The sequence below is a fragment of the Pongo pygmaeus genome, chromosome 14, assembly GCF_028885625.2.
Source record: "Pongo pygmaeus isolate AG05252 chromosome 14, NHGRI_mPonPyg2-v2.0_pri, whole genome shotgun sequence".
In the NCBI taxonomy this organism is placed as follows: Eukaryota; Metazoa; Chordata; class Mammalia; order Primates; family Hominidae; genus Pongo; species Pongo pygmaeus.
The window spans coordinates 52,930,738-52,944,577 of record NC_072387.2 but is presented as its reverse complement, the minus strand read 5'-3'; the positions used below and the strand labels follow the sequence as shown (position 1 = coordinate 52,944,577).

General features: G+C 50.5%; 1 protein-coding gene and 1 long non-coding RNA gene across 2 annotated transcripts in view; one reads left to right on the top strand and one right to left on the bottom strand.

Annotated features, from left to right (window-relative positions):
• SERP2 (stress associated endoplasmic reticulum protein family member 2) overlaps window positions 1-13,840 on the bottom strand; it is a 52,919-nt gene that overhangs the window by 10,225 nt on the left and 28,854 nt on the right. The gene's annotated exons all lie outside the window — the stretch shown is intronic.
• On the top strand, window positions 11,537-13,786 carry LOC134738058 (uncharacterized). The gene is made up of 2 exons (XR_010123569.1): window positions 11,537-11,776; window positions 12,932-13,786. It is a non-coding gene; the product is annotated as an uncharacterized LOC134738058 (long non-coding RNA).

Sequence of the window (13,840 nt, the reverse complement as noted above, 5' to 3'; positions counted from 1 at the left end):
GAAAGGGAGGGCCAACAACGACTGGTGCTGTGTGGGCAACCCACGTGTTCTGGGTCAAGAAGCTGAGTTCAGTTTTGAGTTGGTTATGGGGCAGCCCTGTGGGGAAACCAGCAGGCAGTTGGTCATTGGGATTTGGAGCTGGGGATGGGGAGGAGCCTGGGCTGCCGCTGAGCTTTAGGCATAACACTGTCCTGGGGAAGGGGCCCTGCCGCATCCCAGTGCACCGCCTACAACTGTGGGCAATTCCTTTTCTCTCTCCGTGCCCCAGCTTCCTCCTCTGTAGCGTGGAGTGCATTAGGTTGGTGAGGATTGAATGAGCCATGCTCGGTGCGTGTTAGCTATTGTTATGACTGTTTGAGACTCTGCAGGTTTTAAGTGGTGGCTGAAACCTTGGGTGGGTGCGACAGCCCAGGGAGAGAATTGTGAGTGAGCGGGGAGAGGCCCCAGGACAGCGACGAGCCTCCGTGGGCAAGAATGTTTTCTCACTCCGATTCTGAGTATCTGAGGCAAAATGATGCAGAGAGGCTGTGGCTTAAAATCTCTTTAAAATAAATTCTCACCAGACCTTATCTAAGCATATAAATAACTGAGTTTTATAAGCAATCTAAATTAAACATTTACTCGTGATGTTTCTGAACGAACAAAGCGACACAATAAACACTGCATAGGACACTTGGAGGCACCCAGGGACACTGCTGAATCCACGCCTCGCTGGTAAGGAGTTGCATGACATTGGGTAGTCATCTGTGCTCTCTGAGCCTGAGTTTATTCACCGTAAAATGAATCGGTTGGGTTAGAGTCATTGCTTGGTTTCCTTTCAGCTCTGGGTTTAGCTTTTTTTTCTTCCTCGAGATGGAGTCCTGCGCTCTGTTGCCCAGGCTGGAATGCAATGGCACGATCTCGGCTCACTACAACCTCTGGCTCCCGGACTCAAGTGATTCTCCTGTCTCAGCCTCCAGCATAGCTGGGATTACAGATGCCTGCCACCATGCCCAGCTAATGGTTGTATTTTTTAGCAGAGACAGGGTTGGCCAGGCTGGTCTCGCACTCCTGACCTCAGGTGATCCGCCCGCCTCAGCTTCCCAAAGTGCTGGGATTACAGGCGTGAACTACCACGCCAGGCCGGATCTAGCATTAAGGGCAACCAAATGTGAACCTAGTTTTAGTCACCCGATATACTTGACAGTTAAATGCCGGGTCTTCTTTAAAAGCATGGATATAGAAGGCAGGCGGGAGGAGACAGTGGAGTGGCCGGCGCTCAAGTCTAGAAGTCAGGCAGCCGCCGCTCTGACGCCAACTCTGACTCTGGTTGATTCCCAGTGTTACCAAAAGGGAGGGTCTGTGGCTCACTCGGTCAGCAGCCCAGCCTCCCCCGCATCAGAGCTGCTGTGCTGGAGGCAGGCACACTCCTATTGTGTCCCGAATTGGTGGGTTCTGGGTCACACTGACTTCAGGCATGAAGCTGCGGACCCTCAGTGAGTGTTACAGCTCTTAAGGTGGCGCGTCTGAAGTTTGTTCCTTCTGATGTTCGGATGTGTTTGGAGTTTCTTCCTTCTGGTGGGTTCGTGGTCTCGCTGGCTTAGGAGTGAAGCTGCAGACCTTCGCGGTGAGTGTTACAGCTCTTAAGGCAGCCCGTCTGGAGTTGATCGTTTCTCCTGGTGAGTTCGTGGTCTCGCTGGCTTCAGGAGTGAAGCTGCAGACCTTCCCGGTGAGTGTTACAGCTCATAAAGGCAGTGTGGACCCAAAGAGTGAGCAGTAGCTCATTTGCAAAAAGCAAAAGAACAAAGCTTCCACAGCGTGGAAGGGGACCTGAGCCAGTTGCCACTACTGGCTGGGGCAGCCTGCTTTTATTCTCTTATCTGGCCCCCACCCACATCCTGCTGATTGGTAGAGCCCAGTGGTCTGTTTTGACAGGGCGCTGATAGGTGCGTTTACAATCCCTGAGCTAGACATAAAGGTTCTCCAAGGCCCCACCAGAGTAGCTAGATACAGAGTGTCGATTGGTGCATTCACAAACCCTGAGGTAGACACAGGGTGGTGATTAGTGTGTTTACAAACCTTGAGCTAGATACCGAGTGCCAATTGGTGTATTTACAATCCCTGAGCTAGACGCAAAGGTTCTCCACCTCCCCACCAGACTCAGGAGCCCAGCTGGCTTCACCCAGTGGATCCCGCACCGGGGCTGCAGGTGGAGCTGCTTGCCAGTCCCGTGCCCTGTGCCCGCACTCCTCAGCCCTTGGGTGGTCGATGGGACTGGGCGCCGTGGAGCAGGGGGCGGCGCTCATCGGGGAGGCTTGGTCGGCACAGGAGCCCACGGAGGGGGTGGGAGGCTCAGGCACGGAGGGCTGCAGGTCCCGAGCCCTGCCCTGCGGGAAGGCAGCTAAGGCCCGGCGAGAAATCGAGTGCAGCGCCGGTGGGCTGGCACTACTGGGGGACCCAGTACACCCTCCGCAGCCGCTGGCCCAGGTGCTAAGCCTACCTCATTGCCCGCGGCCGGCAGGGCCGGCAGGCTGCTCTGAGTGCGGGGTCCGCCGAGCCCACGCCCACCCGGAACTCACGCTGGCCCGCAAGCGCCGCGCGCAGCCCCGGTTCCCGCCCGCGCCTCTCCCTTCACACCTCCCCGCAAGCTGAGGGAGCCGGCTCTGGCCTTGGCCAGCCCAGAAAGGGGCTCCCACAGTGCAGCGGCGGGCTGAAGGGGCTTCTCAAGTGCCGCCAAACTGGGAGCCCAGGCAGAGGAGGCACCGAGAGCGAGCAAGGGCTGTGAGGACTGCCAGCATGCTGTCACCTCTCAGCATGACCACTGCAAACACAGTCGCTGCCCTTGTTGTGTTTCCAGTCAGTTGAGGAAGCGAGATAGTGAACAAGTTCCAGAAAAGAATGAAAAAATTCTAAGGCCATGGGTGAGTCACTGAATTTCTCTGGGCTTCAATTTCCTTCCCTGTAAGATGAGATATAAATGTTTAACACAAGGGCTGTTATGAGAGTAAATGTGCTAACGTGGTTTATTCGCATTTGGCGGGGCTTGTGGAGATGCATTCAGTACCAGGAGAGTTAATAAATGAGGACAGAGTGGTCAAGTTATAAGAACATGAAGGCAGGGTGAGTGAATCTTCAAAGAGCAAAATGGTGTTCCCCAAGAGTTGCAAGCAGTGGGGTGCAAAAATTCAGTTCCTGTTTCCAAGCTATCAAAGAAAGAAGGAAAGATGATCAGTCTGATGGCATTGCTTCTGGCTTTGAATTTTTCAACAGCTTCCTGTGGCTCTTAGATAAAATCCCAGCCCCTTCCTCTGTCTCACACCCTCCTCTCCTCTTCCCAGCTCTTCAGTTCCACAGCACGGAGAAACCAAATTTCTCTCTTTCTGGGGCCAGCTGTGTGCTGTCTCATTCTTCATTCCCAGCTCTGCTCACCAACCCCTTCCTCTGTGACTCTTCTCCGCCGTGGGTCAGTCGCCGGAGGCTTCCTCGTGCGCTCCCCTGGCCTGCCTGTAAATGTGGGCCTGTCTTCTCTCTAGTCACTACTCCGTCCCTCTCAGGGTGCTTGACACAGAGTAGGTGTTCGGGAAATGTCAGTAGAATGAGTGGATCTGCTGAAAGTACACAGTTTTCCCCATTCTGAGATCTCCGTGTCAGGATCCCCCCGGATCTTCAGAAAGAGGGAGCCGCATGACGTGGTGGACACACCGCTTGGCCCAGGGCCTGTCTGCTCAGATTGCAAAAATGGTGATCTAAGAGGAACGAAGGAGGCTGGTAGAGAAACAATTTGAGATGATGAGACCTGAAGTGGGAGTTTACTGAAAGCAGGGCGGGAAAGGACAAGGGGGAAACAGTGAGTTTTAAGGCAGTTTACACAAAACTTGCAAAGGGCGCATTAGGAAGCCTGCTTTCTATGACCACCGCCTGTAAGGTACATCTGTAAAAGTTAATGAGGTTTTTGGAAGTAAACAAAAGGTCAGCCCCAGAAAAGAGAAAGCCTAGGACAGTACAAACCCGTAGAGTCAGGGGACCCATTTTAAGGCAAAGATCACAAAGGTGAAGGGCCAGTAACTAGTCATGAATTATCCACAGTGTAGACGGGTAACAGGAAATCAGAAGTTCACATGGTAAAAGCTTTTCAGACATGTTGAGCTGGGAAGATGGTATATATGGTAAACCTCAAGGTAAAATATCGCTAGAACCTTGAAAAGTGATAGCAACCACTCCACACAGCATTTCACAACTAGACAGTGCTCCAGAGATCTTTATCTCCTCTCTCTCTCCCTCCCTCCCCTCCCGCTCCCTCTCTCTCTCCCTCCCCTCCCCCTCCCTCTCTCTCTTTCTCTCTCTCTCTCTTCCTCACTGTTAATCTGCCACATTGGAGAGAGCTGCTTCAAAACAGTAGAACATGTCCTTTTCATACATCTTCCACAGTAACGGTTCCAGAATCTTCACACCATACTGCTTGCTGAATTACATTGGATTCAAAGGATTGGAGATGTGTAGTTTTCAGATGTAGGGAAGACATGCTAAGTTTAATGACACAAGTCAGCATTTCAGGTGGTTTAAAAAGAATTATTGGCCGGGCGCAGTGGCTTACACCTGCAATCCCAGCACTTTGGGAGGCTGAGGAGGGTGGATCACTTGAGGCCAGGAGTTTGAGACCAGCCTGGCCAACATGGTGAAACCCTGTCTCTACCAAAAATACAAGAAATTAGCTAGGCGTGGTGACACATGCCTGTAATCCCAGCTACTCTGAAGGCAGAAGCAGGAGAATTGCTTGAACCCTGGAGGCGGAGGTTGCAGTGATCCACGATCATGCCACTACACTCCAGCCTGGGCAACAGAGCAAGACTACGTCTCAAAAAAAAAAAAAAAAAAAAAAAAAATTACCCACGCACACAAAAATTACCACTTGTAAAAATGTTTACTTGCCAATTAAAAAAATGATCCAGAGCCTACATGAAAAAAAAACCTTAGGGCTTTAAGACAATACTGTTTTCCATGTGAGCCATCACAGTGAGATGACTTCCAGGAAAATCCTCAGGCCCCATGGGCTGTGTTCATAAAAGTGTGTGATGGTGCCTTCCTCCATTGGAGTATTGTTCTGTTGTGGGCCCTGTGTCTTCTATAGGACATGGATAAACTCAGAATGCTTTCGGGGGGAAAGCGATCATGCTTTCAGGAAGGAGAAGACCCTCAAAATTATGAGATGTGGGAAAAAATGGAAGCAAGATTCCATTCATGCCATCATCCACCTTCCCACCCAAACCGGAAACTTGCTACTAATTGTAGACTCTTGTACTTCACTCAGTCCCTCTGGGATCCAAGAACCGCTCTCCATTCCCTAGGGTTCCCAGCTGAGTTCTGGTGCCTGCTGTGTCTCCCGTGGCTTCCTCCGGGCTGGCTCACCTCCACCCATCTTCCACACAGCTCTCAGAGGGAGCTTTCTAAGATGCACCTCTGTGTGTGTGTGTCCCCTCTGTTAAAATCCTTAATGAATACTCATGCCTTCCCCATCTGACCCAAGCCTTTCATGATCTGACCCACACTCACTGTGACAGCCTACTCCTAGGTCCCCATTCACAGGCACCCTGGGTTCTGGCCAGGCCATACGCCCAGCAGGTTCCTCACCAGGCCAAGTGCCTTCTCCTCTCCATGCTTCTGCACCTGCAGGGCACGCTAGGACAGAAATTCAGCTTCAAGACTGCAAGGACAGAAACTCACACTCAAACAAAAAGAGAAACGATCAACACGAATACAGTAGTATATGCCCAACTAGAAGGTAACCCTCAGTGAAAAACATGTCCCAGTAAAATTTCTGCCCCACCCCAATTTTTTCCTAAGTTGAATATGTATGCTTATTGGGATAGGGAGGAGATGGCAGAATAGTTTTAACTGTACAGCCTCTCAGTCTCCTGAATTCAGAGGCAACAGACAGTTTTTGTCACAAGTGGAAGATCCCCAGGGAAGACTCTGAGGGGCTGTGGCCAGGAAATAGGAGCATACTCTGATTTGCTACCCTGTACCAGAGAAGGACGGCACTGTTCTGAGATCCTACTAGGACCACGTGGAGGGAGGGAAGCAGGGAAGGCAGCTCTTCAAAGGAAAGGATGCTTGGAGACAGAACACTGGACTTCTTTCTTGCAAGCCTTCCCTAACCTCCCCAGGAGTCAAGTGCTTCCTCCTGGGTGCTTCCGGAAGTCGTCATTAATACCTCTCTTCCAGCATGAGTTATGGCACCACTGTCGTTTTTCTGATGATGTGCCTTCTCATCCATCCAATTCAAGTTCCCAGCAGGCAGTGATTTTGTCTGTCTGCCCTCCATATCCACCCTCCACCCTTTCCCCACTGCTCTCCCATGTGGATGGCACCCTGGGGTCCTGTGCCCTCTGGCTTCTGGGGGCATTTGGCCAATGTGGCTCATCATCAGCAGGAGATGAGAGCTGAGCTCTTGGTCTCTCTGGCAGCTTCCCTACAGGGTTCCTGTGAGCTGGTGGCCTCCTGACTAAAGGCGACAGCCTCTCTGTCAGGAAGTCCCCCCCACATAACTTCAGGTTCTGGAAGCAGCTCCCTTCCCTCAGCCCTGCCCGCCTTGTTCTGCTGTTCATGGCCCTGGAAGTCTGCGCTATCTCCTTAGGGTTCCCTATACTCTGCCCACACTGAATAAATATTGCCTTTATTAAACTCTTCTCCTACGACCCAATCGGGATGTGCCCTCCACCACCGTGGTTCCTGGCTGGACTGTGACACACAGTGTCCTGTTCATCTTCATTGCCCCAGGATCCAGCTCAGTGCCTTCCACACCACAGGTACTGAATGAGCTCATGGATTATGGAATGATTACACATCAGCTAGAAATGGGAGTATTGAGACCTATATAGAACATGGATCAGAGTAGCCGCCTTCAAAATTTTTTTGACCAGGTCTCGTGGTAAGAAACATTTCATAATGCAATGCAGTAAACACATCATAATTATATATAACTAAACAAGAAATTTCATGAAGTAAGACTTACTTTTCTATGTGCAATGCCCTGTGGTCTTTTCTATTTCATTCTGCTCTATTTCAATTTTCAAATGAAATTCTCATTATGGTCTGCTGCATTGATTTCATGGCACGCAAAACGATAGCAACCCACAGGTTAGGAAGCACGAGCCTAGTGATGTTTAGCTTTCCCTCTAGGTTGGAGAATCTGTGATTCCTGAAGTAGAATTCAAAGGCACGATGAATGAGGATGCAGTAATGTCGCAGTGACGATGCATTTAGTGGGAGTTGACTTTATTGCCTTGAAAAAGCAAAGGAGGTCAGGCGAGGGGGCTCATGCCTGTAGTCTCTCAGCACTTGGAGAGGCTGAGGCAGGCAGATCACTTGAGGTCAGGAGTTCAAGACCAGTCTGGCCAACATGGCAAAACCCCATCACTGCCAAAAATACAAAAAGTTACCCAAGTGTGGTGGCACGTGCCTGTAGCCCCAGCTATTCAGGAGGCTGAGGCAGGAAAATCACTTGAACTTGGGAGGCGGAGGTTGCAGTGAACCAAAATTGCGCCACTGCACTCCAGCCTGGGCAACAGAGCAAGACTCCATCTAAAAAAAAAAAAAAAAAAAAAAAAAAAAAAAGAAAGCAAAGGAACTTGCCATTCTATCTTCAGTTTTTCATAGAACTCTTACTCAAAGTTGGCTTTGTTTTAGGTAAACCTAATTTGGGAGCGAGGAGGTGGGGAGATTGGAGTCCTTCTTTTTTTTTTTTTTAAGACAGAGTCTCGCTCTGTTGCCTAGGCTGGAGTACAATGGTGAGATCTCAGCTTACCGCAATCTCCACCTCCCGGGTTTAAGCAATTCTCCTGCCTCAGTCTCCCACGTAGCTAGGATTACAGGTACCCACCACCATGCCCTGCTAATTTTTGTATTTTTAGTAGAGAACGGGTTTTACCATGTTGACCAGGCTAGTCTCGAACTCCTGGTCTCAAGTGATCCACCTGCATTGACTTTCCAAAGTGCTGGGATTACAGGCATGCGAGCCACCACGCCCGGCCCTGGAGTTCAGAATGCATGCCGATATCCATGAGCAATTTTAAGCATCAGGTTCATAAGCATTAGTGTCTAGGAACCACAGGCCCTGAGAGCCAGCCGCGCCCATGAGGGTTCAGGGTGAGCCTGAAGTGGAGGCTAATCAGGTGAGCTTGCCTCAGGCCTCCTGGAGCACTTCCCTGTGTCCTTGCTGGCACCAGCAGCTTCTCTTTAGCAAACACATTTCTTAGTGCCCTGGTTATGTGCAGGGCAAGACTGAATGCACAACACAGGCCCATCCGCATCACCAGGGCTCTGCGACCCACTTGCAGTTGGATATTCTCTCAATGCTTCAAACTCAGCCGAAGTCTGTGATCTTGTCCACCTCAAAAATCGTATGATTCTACTTTAAAAACTGAGTTACGTATGTTCGCTAAAATGGAATCTCCCCTCTTAATTCACTCCCCGTCATTCTCCTGGTATCTAAACCGTAAGGCCAAGTTGAAAGGGTAGAAGATGATCATAGATATTATATAGCTGTGATTCTGAGTCAAATTCCCAAACCCTGTCATCACCTCCCTGCAAGGTTCTTGAGAGAGAAAAATGCAAAAAAGGTAAGCCTCAGTAGGTGGGCTTGTGGCCAGGTGGGGGCATTGGGCTCAAATTTCCAAGGGGAGCCCTGGCAAGCTGGGCAGGCACCCCCATTTCCTTGTTTCCTCATCATCCTTCAAATTCATATGAGCACGTACAATCTTTCAAGCATAGGGGAGAGAACAGTGAACAAAACAGAGCCCCTGTCCTCCTGAAGCTTATATTCTAGTTGGGGAAACAGAAAATAAATAAATAAAGATATATATACCAGCATAGGAGATCGTGGTTAGTGCTGTGCAGAAATCTGCTACGGCACGTGGTGGGCAGAATGTGTGTGTGTGTGTGCACGCACGTGCATGTACATGCTTTATTATAGTTAGTGGTGTCAGTGAGGGCTTTTTGAGGAGTGACATTTGAAGAAAGAGCTGAGTGAATTTGAGTCATGGAAATATTGAGGGGAAAAGCATCAGGTGAAAGGAAGAGCATGTGCAAAGGCCCTTTGGCCTCACGCCGGGGGGTGGAGGCAGGCCTCGGGCCTTATCATAGAGGTCTGGGCAGTGTCATTTCTCCTTCTCCCCCTCAACCCTTGCCAAACCCTGGCCACTTTTTGGACACATACTCAACAATTTTTTAAATTATTATTTTTAATTGTGGTGAAATGCACATAAATTTAACATCTTAGCCATGATTAAGTGTACAATTTGGCGGCGTTAAATACATTTATTATTGTGCAACCGTCATCATCACCCATTTCCGGAATGTTCTTATAATCCCAAACTAGAACTCTGTGCCCATGAAACACCAACTCCCCGTTCCTTCCTCCCCTGAGCTGCTGGCAGCCACTGTTTCCTTTCTGTCTCTATAAATGGGACAGCTCCAGGTACCTCACACAAGTGGAATCACACAGTATCTGTCTTTTTGTGAATGGTTTATTTTGCTTAAGCATAATGTTCTCCAGGTTCATCCATGTTGGGGCATGTGTCAGAATGTCCTTCTTTTTCAGTGATGAGTAGTGTTCCATGGTATGGATGTGCCACGTTTTAGTTTACCCGTTCATCCTCTATGGTCGGTGGACACCTGGGTTGCTTCTGCCCCTTGGCTATAGTGGATAATGCCGCCATGAACATGGCTGTACAAGAATCTCTCCAAGTCCCTCTTTCAGTTCTTTTGGGGACATTCCTAGAAGTAGATAGACAGTTTTAGCTCCGTTTTCCTTGAGTTGATCCACTGTGCTTTGCACGCTGCCCCTTGTTAGTTTATGTCACTGTTAGGGAGAGCGTGTTGATCGGCTCACCTGTTTCCCTCCTCTCAGCTGTAAGTTCCTGGGGAATAGGGAGTGGTGCTTGGCACTGCACCCCCTGATGCCATGGATGGCGCACAGTCTGTGCCCCAGCAGGATTTATTCAGTGAGCAAGTCTGGAAAGGGCTGCTCCAGAAGGAGGGTGAAGGCTGGGCTGCACAGAGCCTGCCCCTCCTTTGTATTTTTACATTGGGCTTCTCTGACTGCCCCTAAAATAAAAATGGGGATAATCCATCTTCCTGTGAGAGAAATGAAAACCCATGAAGACTAAATGTCCTGCCTGCTGTCCACGTGCAGTGAGGGTTGTGGCCGGGACCAGAATCCTTGCTTCCCTGTTCTCTAGTCAGTGCTGCTGCTGGAAACCAGAGTCTTCTTTTGTTTTCCCTCTCACCTCTGGCTGCCTCTCTTTCCCCTCAAAGGTCAGAGCAGTGCCAAGGACAGAAGAGAGAGTAGACCCAGCCTTGGCCCTGCTAGGCTGGGCAGCCTGGCAGGTAGAGTCAGCAGGGGTAGAGCTTGCTTTCCTGTTCACAATCTTCAACCAAGTTCAGGGAGGTCTGAGTACTGAGGTCTTCAGAGCCACTGCAGCCCCAGGTAGCTGAGGACAACCTCCGAGCGCAGGAGCGCAAAGGCTGGCGTTCTTCAGGCTCTGAGGCTGTCCCTCCTGGTGGAGGTGAACTGCTTATTATCGGTGTGGACAAGACTGTGGGTATGTGTGTGAGTGTGTGGAGGTGATACAGAGAGGCCTAAGGGGTGTGTGTGTGTGTGTCAGGGGGTGAGTGTGTGTATGAGAAAGGCAGAGGCAGCGGGAGAGAGAGAGTGCAATGCAGAGAAGGCAGAACCTTCCTCATAGAGTTTTGGGGGTTACATGATCTGAAAAGCACTTGGAACAGTACCTTGCTCACAGCAATGGCTGCGTTGATGATTTTTATTGTTATAGAGGCACAGACACAGAGAAAGGCAGAGAGGGAGAGGGGAGAGTGAGGAAAGAAGGTGGGAGGCGGCAGGAGCGAGGAAGAACTACATTCTGGAAACCTCAGAGATTTAACAAAAGGGTGGAATCTGGGAAAAGCTCCCCTGCCTGTTTGTTCTCTTATAAAGCTGATTATGCTTACCTTCTTCTCCCATGGTATTTTAAACTTAAATAACACAGTCTCCATTGTGTAAAGCAAAATAATTTTCCAGATTCCCTGTGTACCTCAGTGCACCATGCTTAGGGAATCTGCCCGGCAACACGGACAGACTGTGGGAGTCTGCCGCGGAGGCTGCGTCCCCCGCTTGCTGGTTAGGGTGCTCCTGTGTGCCCAGCCTTCCAGGCCTGGCCTCCCCGCAGCCCCCCAGCCAGCCCCCCAACACAAATCATTTGGGCTTTATCTTATCTTTAGCAGGAGAATGCTTCCCAGATGTGTAGGATTAATGGTGAATATTACACAGCACCCCCTGGACAGAGATGGGTCCTGGGTGACTCCAGGCCCTAAAAACCTTTCCCCAGCGTGGACTAGCGGGGAGCTCCAGCCCCCACCTGAGAGCTGAAGGAGCATCCCCTCCCTGCTTTGTGATGGCTCCAGAGACAAGACGTGTGCCCCGCCCCCACCCCACATTGTCTACTTTGATTTACAGCACAGCCATCACAGGGGGACCTTTTTGGTTAACATTTACAAAAGTGCTTTCTGTCTGGTTTCTAGATGGAGACTGACAGGATCCTGGCTTGGGGGCCCTCCGGCAGGGCTGGCTGCTGGGCTGGCAGGCTCTGGCGCTCCCCTTCCCCAGAACCGACTTTGTCCCTGGCAGCCATGGTGGCTGTACTAACTACATTCTTCCTCCACCTTTGCACTAAGAAAAGCAAATAAGCAGACCAAAGAACTGTTTGCATTTGCCCCAGATGCTCCCTGGCTGCAGGAAGAGGTCAGTAGGGAGCATGCAGGGAGAGGGGAAGGGAGACCGGCTTCTGCAGGGAGGGCACGCTGGCCACCTAGGCCTGGGGAAGGACGGAGGGAAGGCTTGTCCAGCCCAGCACAGGCCTGCGGAGGGGCACTGTGGCCGCAGTGCATGGAGTCTGAAGAGGTGATGTGCTAGATACCCCAATCCCTGGCATATTCTGCATTTCAAAACAGAGAATAAATAGTCTTGCCACTATAGAGTGGCAAGAGCTGTTCCTTAGCAAGAGAAAGAGACAGAAACAGAGACAGAGAGGAACAGACATGGAAAGACAGAGACGGAGACAGAAAAATACACAGAGAAATGGAGAGACAGAGAGAGAGAGACACACAGATAGACAAAGGCATAAAGAGGCCCGCCGCACCCTAGGGATATGTTGTCAAGGGTGGCTTTTTTGTGATGAAGATTTGCAGCCTATTTTGCGCGGCTGGCCGGCCTTGGCCTCCTGCGGTCGTTGCTGCCCCAGGGAAGGCTGCTCGCTGTCTTCCTCCCACCGCCTTGCCACTGGCAGCAAAACCAAGCTGGGTTATGACATCAGCGACTTTTCCCCTTCTCAGCCCCGGGGTAGATGGGCCAGGTTGGAAAGCAGCAGGAAACTTTTCCAACACTAACAAACAATGAGCTCAGGTAGCAAGCCCTGATATTAGAAAACGGGAGAGACTCTTAGGGGTTTCACTCAGCCTGAAAGGAAGCCATGTCTTTCCCAGAGCCAAGTCCCAGTCCCTTTTCAGGGCAGCCGGCCAAGCTGGGAGATTGGGAGCTGGAAAGATGTCCCCTGAAATACAGGTTTGGTGACTCTAACCGTGAATGGCCCCGATTCACAGGGGAGGGTTGCTGTTCCTTTGCCATCCTTTGCCTATTTGCAGCACTTGCTGAAAAATAGAAAGAAACACCCAGACAGGAGCTTGGGCTGTATAGGCAGGGGACAAATGAAATGTTTTCCTACTGTGTAAAAAGTCCAAGTGTTCCCATATGCAGAGCTTGGGACAATGTCATCAGCTCCTCTTCATTTTTTCCCAAATAACCTCCTTTAAGAGACAGCAAACACCAGTGCTGTGGAGATATGTCTAATTGCAGATACTTTCTGTTCATCATCATATTGAACGTCGTTGCGTGTTCCAGCAGCCACCAACTTCCTCAGGAGGAAAATTCGATTGTGCACCGAGCGGCAGCGTGAAGAGACCGGGCCAAGCAGGCAGGGTGCTGCGGGTCAACAAGGTGCTGCTGTGCTCCTGAAGCCTTCAGGATCCTCAGCCTGGGAGCTCAGGAAAGGGTGGGGCTCCAGCTCACCTGGCTTTCCGCCTTACTGAGCTCCAAAGACAGGCTTGTTCCATGTCACGGAGAGCCCTTATCCTGCGTGTGCGTCTCGCTCCCTGAGAAGCCTATTTGTGCCTTGTCACCAGAAATGTACCTTTTTTCTTCTCTCATCTGTCCCTGACACCCCCAGCTTATCTAGCCTGAAGAGAGGCTATCAAAATGCTAATAGCCAGATGGAAAACAAGGAAAAATAAGCCCTTTCCCATAAGGAAGCAATACGGATTTTGGAACCGAAGGCATTTCTACTATTCTCCCAACATCATTCCCTCCGCCCTGGGTGTGCTTCCAAGAGGGTCGGAGGTGTCACCTGCCGTACCCTAGGACTGGCTGAGGCAAAACACACCTGGAGATTTCCTGTAAATGAAAAAGTGAATCACTAAAAGGGGGAGCTGTCATCCCCCGGCATTTTTCTGTGCACAGGCGACCTAGTGTTGGGATGGCAGCAGAACTCGGACAACGGAGCCAACATGCGGAGGGAAGCCCTCACCAGCCTGCATTCGACTTGTGTGAGAGAGAAGTGAACATTTACGTGCAAAGCCACTGAGCTTTTGTTGTTGTTCCTGCAGCACAGGGCATTCTAACCTGCCTAATACTGAAACGAGTACTGTTAGGCTCGATCTGTAAAAAGGAGAACATAAAAGGCCTGCATATTCTCTTTTAGGTCCTAAAAATGCAGTGCTCTCTTCTTGGCCTTGCTCTGACCAGGCTGTTGAA